This window comes from Protopterus annectens, chromosome 15.part0 (genome assembly GCF_019279795.1).
Source record: "Protopterus annectens isolate FY-2018-M chromosome 15.part0, PAN1.0, whole genome shotgun sequence".
NCBI classification, from domain to species: domain Eukaryota; kingdom Metazoa; phylum Chordata; order Ceratodontiformes; family Protopteridae; genus Protopterus; species Protopterus annectens.
Window position 1 is genome coordinate 838,904,253 of NC_056749.1, and position 12,655 is coordinate 838,916,907.

Sequence of the window (12,655 nt, forward strand, 5' to 3'; positions counted from 1 at the left end):
TAATGATGCAAAAACTGTTTTATTCTATCAACTGTCTAACATTCTAAGACCAAAATATTAAAAAAGCCTTCCTATTGTCCATCCTTTGTCTCACTTTTATTTATGGCTTGGTCCAGCTTTGTTACTGTAAGAATGTGAGAGGCATGTACATATTACAAAAATGTGTAAGAAAGCAGTACAATTAGCAGAACAGTATCACAAATACAGTTATATTAAGTATTTACTCAGCTATGCACCCTGAGCGTCAGAGTAAAGAGTTATGTATCCCTGAATCCAAAAGATAAAAAATAAGGATATGACACAGTTGTCATCATTTGCACAGGGTGTGTGTGTGTGTGTGTGTGTGTGTGTGTGTGTGTGTGTGTGTGTGTGTGTGTGGGGGGGGGGGGGGGGGGCATGAAGCCTAGGCTGACATAAAAAGTAACGTGAATAAGAAAGAGAAACAGGCAGACATTTGGATAAAGTATGAGGTTTAAGCTTCATGACTGATCCATCTAACTGTTATGTGTGTGTGTCTGCATGGGTACTCCAGGTGAAATTGGTGTGTGAGTGACTGCAAGAACATAGCCAAACTCTGAGCTAGCACATCTTGGTATGATTGACAGGTGTGAGCCATGCATGGTAGAGGTGGCAGTTCATCGCCATTGTACCCGACCATAGGAACTAGCTCTGCCACGAGTTGCAGTGGCATGTCCATGCCCATGGTCAAATGCACTGCTGCTACCTGAATGTGATTGATGTCTGCTGGGCCAGCTTTTCTCATGAGTAAACCCAGGACCATGACCACATGGCCTGCCACGTCTGGGTGTGCACAACTCAACCAGTGATGGAGCAGTGGAAGTAGTGCCACCATGGGAGTGTAATCAGGTATGGCCACATCGGCTAACATCAGATGATGTGGTTGACCTACACTCATGTGGATGCTATTCCCCTCCCAGCAGATGTTCCATCACAGACACCACTGGTTCCAATGTGCAATTCATCCAATCTATTGAACTGCCAACATGGTGGAAGCAGTGACACATGTCAGCCTGTGCCACATCTGCAACCCTAAGCATTTCCTCAGAGGCCCTATTTGAATGTGCCTGCACCTTCATGATGGCCCTAAACATATGTCTAGTGGCATGGAAAGACACATTGGCATCAGGTGGAGGATGCACTGCAGGCCTCCTCTGAGTACCACTAACAACCTTTCTGTGTGGTACATCACCCACACTTTGGCTATAGTCACTGTCAACAGGCACTGAAGCCACAGTAGCCACACAACCCTGATTGAGTGTCTCACCCTCCACCTGTCCAATATCTGGGGGCTCAATTGAATGGGTTGGCATAGGCCTACTGCCTGTGCACATTCAAATTACAGGGGGTGGTTGAATGTCAACCTCAGTATCAGACACAACAATTGCACCACTTGACTGTGCCTCTGTCTACCAACTAATTGCTAACAAACTAACAGTAGTGCCACATTTACAGAGAGTACAGCAATACACACACAGTCCTGACAACCATATAACACATATGGATAAAATAAATATTTCTGTGAACTGCTCATCAGTACTGAAATACAAATGCTTGGCCTACCATGTGTAGATGACTCCACACTTCCTAGGGATGATGGTCCTGGAAGGAGTTAAGCAAGTTAAGGACACTATCATCACAATAACACGGGCCTGAAAAACTTTTGGGCCTTTATATTTGCATTAACAATACATTTAACAGAAACTTGGATGACACGTCCACCCTAAGCCTGTGTGTAATGAACCAGAATGTGTTAACTGTATCAATCTATAACTAGTCCCCCCTCCAAAAAAGTTGCTGTCAGTATTTTACTATACAGGAAATATTTAACAATTGACATAGGTAAGCCTACCTGGAAGCTCCTCCTAGGACATACTTGTCCTCCATGAAGCAGTAGCACCAACATCAATCTCATGCTGTTGTGCACTTTCCACTGAGCTCTCTGGATCCCTGAGAGTGGACAGAAACTCTTCATTTGGTGTCAGTGGTGGCTCTGTAGCAGGCCCCCTGGTAGCCATCTGTTCATGGGCCACTGCAGCTGCTCTCCTCTGGGCTGATGAAATCACGTCTGTGGCCCTATGACACATCTGATTGTATATCCTGCTCCATCACCCAACAGCATCTACATCATCCACTATCTGCTGCCAAATTTGCATTCTTCTATACACATCCCCTCATCCTCCCTCAAGGAGAAAGGCACCATGCTGTCTAAATGATTGCACAATAACATCATTCTCAGGGTCACTGAAAGTGGGTTTGCAGGGATTGGAATGCTTGGTTGCCATAGTCCTAGATGACATAAAACACAATAGAAGGATACTACATATAAGTATCACATAAATTAAAGTTAGGCTTAGACATAACACATAAGTAGTTCTTCAATATTACCCACCGGAGAAGCAAAAAACTTTCAAGATATTCAAATATAAAAAAAAAGATTTATGTGGCTGTAGCATATCACAGTTGCACACAAAGCAGGGATGGATCCAAAACAAGAGAAATAACAATAACAAACCAAACCTCTGTACAAACAATTTTGTTTGTGCCAACACAGAAATGGAACTTGGCTACCCCACACCCAAGACAACAGGCAAACGACATATTTTTTCCCAAAAACTTTTTAATTTTGTTTTCATTAAAACATACGCAAATGTACATATAACAAATACATTAAAACAATAACAAAACTATTTACATTCATCCACGATAAACAATCATTTTATCCATGAGAAGTTATCAGTATTTGTTTAAAAGGTTTTCCAATTTTTGCCATGCTATTTTTTTATGAGTAATAGTTTTATAACAAATGGTTTGCAGTTCTTTTTATAGGCAAATGACATTTTGATACCAAACAAAGGAATAAAACATCAGTGAATTGTTATAAGTGCTATCAACGAAACTGTCTCAGAAACATGTTTACACTCTTGCCACAGAGCATAAATTTTTATGCCAGTCACCTCTACCTACGGCCTAAACTCCCCTAGAGGTGTCTATGGGCCATCCTAGGAGGCTAACACCCCTGTATCATTGACAATAAAGGACATTTACATTTCACTGAAATAACAATAGAAGTGAGTAGAGAGAAACTGTTGTAAAATTAACACTTGTGATGAAAGTTAATACCATCTGAGAAAGTAAAATGTCCTGACAAATGTGCCTATGCCATCAGTAAAGTGCTAAGAAGTGCATACAGATAGCATTTGGTAATACATATGTGTGCATGTATATATCTATATATCTATCTCTCTCTCTCTCTCTCTATATATATATATATGGGTCTACTTTATATGACCTAAATTTCATTTGACTGAAATTCATTTGACTGAGACCAAAAACTAAAAGTTCAAAAGACTGAAAACTCATTTGACTGAAATTCATAACACTGACACATTAAAGTAAGTGGTATATGCCCTTTTCCCCACTGTCATGCGATCCTGGAGTTAGTATATATCGTTAGGGGGGGGTGATGGGGGCACAGCCCCCCACATTGGGGGGTGTGGGGGCATACATTATACATTTTAAACCATACACAGGGATAATTATAACTGCAATGAATAACTCTTTGCAGAAAACAATATTTACCTAAACTATGTGGGGGGCTGTGCCCCCACCCCCCCAACTATATATACTAACTCCAGGATTGCACTACAGTGGGGAAAAGGGCATATACCTTTCACTTTAATGTGTCAGTGTTATGAGTTTCAGTCAAATGAGTTTTCAGTCTTTTGAACTTTCAGTGTTTTGGACTCAGTCAAATGAATTTCAGTCAAATGAAATTTAGGTCATATGAAGTAGACCCATATATATATATATATATATATATATATATATATATATATATATATATATATATATATATATATATATATATATATTTCACTTTATAATCCCAAAATACTGAAATATCGAATTTCAGTATCTTGAAACTATAAAGCCGAAAACTCACAAACCCCAAACCTCAAAATCACAAAATTTAAAACCACGAACATCACAAAAACTACACCACACAAACAAACACAGCTACCTCCCGACACTACAAGAAACCAAACCAACACACACAAACACAACAAAACTAACACACACACGCCCTTGCTATAAGCAGGGGGGCAAGCCCCACTACACTCCTTCTACTTATATATACTAACTCCGAGGTCACACTAAAAACCAGAAGACAGCAAACCCACTACCACACATTCTTAACCCTCCTTACATGAACACATATCACATACATACAAACACGACCTCTTTCAACATTTACACACTCACACACTTACCTACCTATCCTAAACCACATCTAAAACTCCACAACACACTCCTACAAGGACAAACCCTCCCCAAAACCCTTAAAAAATATTACTCTTACCAAACGCACCACCACCACCACTGCAGGTTCAAGATTTCCATATTCAACATTCTGAAGATTCGCGCAACTGCAGATTCGACACTTTCATAGGTTCATAGGTCAGTACTAGGCTATCTTCCTGATGGCATTTATAAGCCTAGTCAGAGTGTGTTGGCTTTCACCACCCCATTGATTAATTAACTGATCCTGTGTCAAGCAGAGCAAATTAAGTGATCCCAGGGGTGTATTTTCTGTTACCCATCCACCCGTCAAGGTTTCTCTTGAAGAGTGTTAGTGAGGGGCTCTGCCTAATGTAATTTGGAATTTTGTTCCAAGGCATGGGGAGTCTCTGACAGGAATCTATCCCTCCAGCATGTTTTATTTATTGCTGTGGCGAGGTTTAGCTCACTAGAGCACATCGCTCGCAGTGACTTGGATTTCTTTAGGTGAAGAATGTCCATCAGTTCTGAGTTGGACATGGCTTTGTAAGTCAGGCACAGATCACCTCTGAGTAAGCGATATGCCACTGAGTACAGCCGGAGTTTTTTCAGTCAGGCTGCATAGGACATATGTTTGAGGCCAGTAATCCTCTTGGTGAGGTACTTTTGTAGTCTTTCCAGCTGTTGGAACTATCTTGTGAGGTACATCCCAAATGGGGCATTGTACTCTATAATGAGTCTAATGAGTGATGGGCAGAGGGGCACCATAACCTCTTTATTTCTAGATTTGAACCCTTTAGTAATTAGATGGGCCACATAGAAGGATTTCCTAACTACTTTGGCAATATGATTGTCAAAGGAGAGATTACTATCTACCTGGGTCCCCAGATCTCTTATTACCTCTTCTGTATTAAGGGGGCTACCACCTATGTGGTAATTCGTGGGTGTTTTGTTTTTCCCAAATGGGATGACTATGCATTTTTTGGCATTTAGCTTGAGGCCATGACTTTGACACCAGGTGTCCATCTCAGTAAGGCCCTTTTGGAGGATGTCTGTGTCAGCCGGAGAGTCAGTTATGGCTCCCAGTTTGCAGTCATCGGTGAACTTGGTTAGCCATAGTCCTCCTGTGTTTGCCTGTACTTCTGAGAAGTATATGCTGAACAGTAGGGGTCCCAGGACTGAGCCTTGCGGGACACCACTTGTGACTGGTTTAGAGTCAGACCTGGAGCCTACTATTCTTACCGTGTGAGTTCTGTCTGTAAGCCAGTTGGCAAACCATTTTGTGACATAGGGGTTTATGTTCAGGCTGGTGAGTTTTTCTGTAATACCCGAGTGGGGAATGGTGTTGAAAGCCTTGGCAAGGTCAAGGTAGGCTGTGTGAACCACCTTTCCCTTGTCTATGGCCTTGTTGACTGCCTTGAAGAAGTCATCCAGGTTTAGTAGGCATGATCTGCCCTTAACAAAGCCGAACTGGGTCGGGTCAAGTGTTTGGAGGTTCCCAATGTCTTTGTTAATGAGTTCCATGATGATGCATTCCTTAGCCTTGCAGACCAGGCTAGTCAGGCTTATGGGGAAATAGTTACCAGGGTCAGTTGTGGAGAGGATTAACCGTTGCTGTGTGCCATTCTATGAGCATGTAGCCTGTGGAGAGGCTGAGGTTGAACAGCGTGTTTAGGTGGGGGGTTAGTTTGTTCTGTAGTTCGTGAAAGACGCAGCCTGGGACACCATCTGGTCCCACTGACACTGTGTTTTTGGCTTTTGAAAGGGCTATTTTCACCTGTGTGTCTGGGATTTTTTGGACACTACACTTTTCTGGTATTGTTGTGGGCCCTTTTGGAGGTGAGAGGGGGTGAAGTTTGCACTGAATCTCTCTGCCAGGATGTTGGCAATATCAGTAGGTTCAGTATATTTTGTGCTATTTTGCACTAGTTCAGTGCATATCTGTGAGTTGCCACTTAGTATAGCTAAAGAAGGCTTTGTGGTTATCTTCTGAATCCTTGGATGATTTCATGAGGGACCTTAGTTTATTACTGATACTGATCAGGGGTGTCTTTCCTTCTTGGGATTTGCTTTTTTTCTGAACTAGTTTCCTCCTTCTGTTGTATAGCCTGTTTATGGCAGGGGTCTACCAAACTGGTTTCCTTCTCTTAGAGGAGTGAGTCTTGGTTTTGCTAGGGATGGCACGATCCATGCATCCTTGTAAGTGCTCATAGAGTGCATTTGTAAATGTTTCTGCATCTTGGGCAGTGTTATCCTTTAGTGTGGGGGCTGTGAACCTTACCACCTTTGTCTTAAGTAAGGTGAAGTTTGCTTTAGAAAAGTTTTTTACTGTGGTTTCCTTAGTTGGGGGTGGTGGTGGGGTGTGGACATCCAGAGTGATTAGTTTATGGTCTGATCTAATCAGTGACGGGTTGACCTCTGGTGTGGAACACCTGTCGCCCATGTTGGTGATGACCAGATCCAATATGTTTTCACCTCTGGTAGGGGAGTTTACCAGCTGATCCAGGGCATTTGAGTTGATGAAATCCAGGATGCGCTGGGCCTGGGAGTTTGTACTCGAGTAGTTTTCCCAGTGAATGGTCAGGTAATTGAAATTGCCCAATATCAGGGTGTTCGGTAAGACCTTCATGTTTTCCAGTGTCTCCAGAAAGGTGGAGTGGTGGTCCTGGGTCATGGAGGGTGATCTGTAGCAGGCCACAATTTGCATTGCAGATCTGCCCGATGTTAGTTGCACATGGATGATCTCAGAGGTATCATGCTGCACCACTTACCTGTAGGTGTAGGTATCCTTGATGAACATGGATACACCCTCTCCTTTTGTGTTTCGGTCCGTGTTCTGTGGCCGAAATGTGTGTTATGAGTTGTAGCCCAGTAGTGATGGGGTGTTCTCTGGAACCTTAAACCAGGTTTCAGTTACTGCACAGATGTCAGCGTTATCCATACTGAGGAGTGCTTTGAGCATGTGCATTTTGAGATTTAAACTCCTGGCATTGAGTAGCATAACCATCAGTTTTTTGTTAATTGTGCTGTTTATGGAGGTGTGTTTGACTTTTGAGCCTTGCCTAAAAAAGGCACTATGGGGGCAGCCAGAGCCCTGGCCAGTATTCGAAAGCCTAGGGGTGACAGGTGCAAGCCATCTCTTGCGAAGCAACACGGCTTGTCTAGCATGTAGTCCCAGGCTGACAGACACTGGATCCCCTTTGAATGATACCAGAAGCTTAGCCAATTGTTGAAATTGATCGTTTTTTCTTTATACTGAAGAATCATTCTTGGTGAGGGCAGGATGCTACTCCGGGTCAGGGTCATACCAGCCTGGGCTACATGATCAGAGAGCTCTTCCATGTCTCTTTTCATGTAGTCCAGGGAGGTACGTCTCAGGTCATTCACACCACCATGAACAATGTCAGAGTCATATTTGTACTTGTTCTTGAGTGATTTGAGTGCTTGTGTTACATGGTGAATTCTGGCTCCTGACAGGCAGCTAACAGTAACCTTCTGCTTGTCCAGCCTAGTGAGTGGGACGTCAGTGTACCTGACTATAGAGTCACCTATTAATAGTGTGTTAGGTATGTTGTTTCACCTTAAGGGCTGTGATTATGCAGCACACTGATTTTGTGCTTTATGTGTCTGGTTTGTGACTGGAGGTGCAGGTTGTTTGGGTGTCTGCTTTGGAGGTCTCTGATGCTTTTGCAGGTTTTTATTTAGAACCTCTGAGTATGATTTTGTGTATTTATGTGTATTTTTTGCCAGTGCTGTTTTAGTAGGTCTGTGTGCAGCTGGAGGTGTGGTGCAAGTGTTAACCTTCTCCTCTTGACTGTCTGTTCCAGTCTTGGTTGGAGACAGCTTAGCTTCCAGTTTGGCTGCATAATTGCATCTCTCGCATATGTTAGTGTCTTGTGGTAAGAGGAGAGGGTTGTCTGTGTACATAAGGCAGTTATAACATTGCCTCAGGATACACAGATTCACCGATTGGACTGGAGAGTACACCTGAAATTGCCCTTTGGTCATGCCTGAATAGTAGGGTTAGCTGCTTAGTCACTTGGTTGGTGAGGGGTGAATAAAGAGCCTTGCCCTGCTGGGCAAACAGTGTCAGGGTATATTAGTGCCTAGTATTTGGTCTGAGCAAGTGCTGGGACTGTAAAATGCTTTTTGTGTCCTTAGGTTGAGAGTTAGACTAGTTTCAAGGGAAAAAACTGAAGAGGAGACTTAGTAGAGCCGGGAATAATTTAACCATAGCTAACCAGCACTGCCCAGTGCGCAAAACCATACAAATGCATTTTTTTATAGTAGGGAAATGAAAGAAATAGAAATTAGCCCAAAATGGCCAATAAACTACTAACTTCTGGGCTGAAACCACTCCTCCAGGGACAGATAGGTTGCTCAAAGCTCCCCTCTTTCTCACAAATGAACAGAGAAACTTCCTTCTATCCAAGTAAGGTATGGGCAACTCAGAAACTAGTATCACAGCCCTGAATTTAGCACTAGCCTGAAAACTGGACTATACTAGCTTAGAAAGGAGGGAAACAAGGAATTTGTTTTGAAAAGATAAGGCAAAAACAACATAAAATACACTTAAAACAGCTTTAAATGACTGCAAATGATCAAAAAAGGCTATTGCACTTTAGTGTGTAGCCTACAACAGTCAAACAAATTATTTAAACAAAAAAAACCTTTTAAAAGTGCAGGAAGTCAAATAAGTACAATATGTGAAAAATAAGCTTTTAAATCACAATAAACGCTGAAAATCTGCATTTAGGCAGAAAACAGTTAAGTACAGCAAGAAAGTACAGAAAACTGATACTTAATCACTCCAAAGTCTCTCTTCTGGTCTTGAGATACTGAAATTCGATATTTCGGTATTTCAAGATTCCAAAGTGAACCCAAATATATATATATATATATATATATATATATATATATATATATATATATATATATATATATATATATATATGCACACACACACACACACACACACACACACACACACACATACACACACACACACACACACACACACACACACACACACACACACACACACACACACACACACACACAAACACAGACATATCTATATATTTTTTCCCTAATGACATGTGAGCAAATCCAGTATATAGCTTAAAAATGCAATCACACCTTATCAAGATCAGTAGTCTTCTGTGCAGATAAATCCAGAGTAACAGCAATCATCTTCTGTGTTATCCACATAAACAAGTCTCCTCACCTTCAGGTTCCATAGCTATATGGTTCCATTTATATAGTGTAGATTCAAGGTCTGTGAGTATGATGAAGATGCAAATGAGGTGTGAACTCATAAGAATTGCAGCATCCCAAATACTTGGGTCTATATAGTAAATGTAAACATAGTGCAGGCACTCCTTCAGTGTTTGTTGCTAATGGATTGCAACTGTGAATGATTACTGGTAGGGAGATGGAAAACAACAGCAATTCAGATTCCCTTACCTCCATTGGGTGTGTCAGCCAGGTTAGATTTACAAAGTGTAGAAGTAATTGTATCAATGTGTGATGTAAGGAGGTGCTGCCAGTACAGCTAGCTGGAATTTTGTAAATAATGATATGTCATTTCTGAATATTAAACTAATTTATAAAAGATGGCGGTGTTACAAATGTATTTGAACTGCATGTCATATAAGACGCTTGTGTTACAAATGTATTAGAACTGTATGTCATGTGTATATCAAACTTATTTGTACAGATGTCTGTGTTGAACAGGGATTTGTAAAAATTGTTGTGCTTAAAATGTAAATACAGTGTGCCCTACTGGAAGAAAACAGAAATGTACATGCACTATTGTAACTGTTTAAATGCATCTATTTTAACAGAGGAAACTGGAGGGTTAACCTCAGTCCAGCAAATTTTAGAAAAATATCTGAGATTAAATTACTTTATAGGCTAGGCTATAAAGATGTTTCAATACAGCTAGAGACACACATTTTGTACTAGGAGGCTTTGTGTATTGTCTTTGGGGTTTACTAATTGCTACCTTGAAAGCATGAAGGAATGCAATTGTTTTATGACTTCCAGCATCTGCCAAATATCTGATCAAAACCCCTTGTATGAGTATTTTTACAGGTAGATGCTAAATACTGTCAACTTCAGAAATGGGGGGGTTTGCCTGGGAACTGTAAGTCAAATGACCAGAAATGATGTCATTCTGCAAGCTCTTCCAGCAGTAATATTTTAGGTATTATTTTTGAGAAGTCTCTTAGTGAGACAAAGCATTCTGCATCCTGTCTTGGACCTGACAACAACACCAAGAACCAAGAACCACATCTGCCTTGCCCTAAGTAAGTTATTAGGGTACAGTAACTCTTTTAGATACAGTCAGGAATATGGCAAGGCTTAATTTAGATTTTGTTTTGTTTTGTTTGTGTGAGCCTCCATTGCAATGTTGTTTTAAATATTTCCTGTGGTTTTGAACTCTGATGTCACTGTGAATATATATTTAGTACTGTTTTGTTCTTTTATTATTTATTATTAACTATAGTTAAATCTTTAATTGTGGCTGATCTGTGTAGAGGTATTTAAGTTTTGAGAGTACTTGCATTATTTATTTGGTGACACTATGTGGGCCACTCCTAATAGCCTTGCTCTTGGTCAAACTACCATTTATATTAGTATTAATATCACACAGTAAAATTGGACACCCTTTGTTAAGGGACCTAAAGTAGCTGATAAAGAGTGAATGGTGGCAGTGGTAACTATGTTATAGTCTAGGCAGAAGGGGGCATAGCTAGTAAACCTGTGTCAGCCTTTTCCAGGTGTGTGTGTGTGTTTAAATTAAAAATCAAAGAGTATGTGTGTCAGCTACCTGGGCAGGGAAATGAGGCCTTGGTTGGACAGAGAGGGTGCTGGGGGTCTTGGCTTGGTCACTCAGCTGAGATCTCAACTCTATATCTGTGTCAGTGGGGAGTCTTACTAGGGATCTGGAGGATGAGGGAGAAAGTAGCCTTGTATGACTATGCTCTTAAGGGAAATTGCATTTGATGCAGAGAGCTGTATCTGGAAATACTGTCTGTGTACCTGTTATCCTCACAGTGAATGTCCCCCTACAGGTGCCAGTGGTGAGGACTGAGGCTCTTTGATTACTGGTCCAGTGGAGGATCATCACATAAGGTATTAAATGCAAGTAAGCAGCACACATTTCAGTTTCTGTTCAGTAATATCCAACTTCCCCTGTATTTCTTGAAAAGTGTATATTATTGCAATTTAATATTCTCACACATTTTAAGGACAATGATAAAAAACCCTAGAGACTCAGATTAATCCTCAGATAAGAGAACAACGAATGCCATATAAGAATAAGGCAGAGCTGCATTTCTGAAAACAATAGTCATAAATGGTTGTGTGATCACTCATTGTACTATATCTGAAATTAACACATGTACAAACAGCTCAGAAGTGTACAAGTGCCATATGTCTTGATACTACTGTGGATGATTTTGGACTTGCTTATATGCACAATGATTTTCATTCCACTGCAAAAGTGCTTCTATGGAATATGACACCCTTCTTTTGTTTTGTAGTTTCATTGGTGTGAGAGTTCAAATCCAGAGTTGTGTAAAACTTTCATATGTGCTAACATTTAATTTTTTTAATACTAGTGTTGGTGAGATACATGGCTTAGCACAAGCAGGAGAAACAGAGAAATACAATAAATCTCATGTAATATACTTCGATGATAACCAATACATAAACTACAGCTATGAATCTTGTGTGTGTGTGTGTGTGTGTGTGTGTGTGTGTGTGTGTGTGTGTGTGTGTGTGTGTGTGTGTGTGTGTTTGTGTATGTGTGTGCGTGTGTGCACGCGCACAATAAACATGGTGATCCACACAGTATATCTGTAGATGATGGTTCAAGTCCCACATTTGTCTTTTAAGAATCAAACCTAAGAAACACTGCTCAAAAGGATAAAACAGGTTTAGCTTGGCATCTCACCTTTGTGAGTTGCTTACTGCCATGGAAACCTGGAGTGGCAGGCCACATACAAAGCAGACAGAAGACAGGATGTAGACATTCTTGAATTCAAAAAGGATACATTGTTACATCCTTTGCTTTCCATCATGCAATACTGCTAAACAGTGTTTAGCAACCTTTCCCAACAACTGCAGGTCTAGAACACCTGCAGAGAGGGAGCAGACAGCAGGCAATTTCAAAACAGATACAGTGCATCCTCTGTTTTGCCACCGCTCAAACATGCTAAGTGGCGGTGCATGGCAGCTAACAGTCAGAGGTTAAGAATGAATATGAAAATATCCAATCTTTTTTGTAACTATTCCTGTGGCAGCAGGTGTAACTGTAGGGCTGCAGTGGAGATGATCCTTGGTTCTA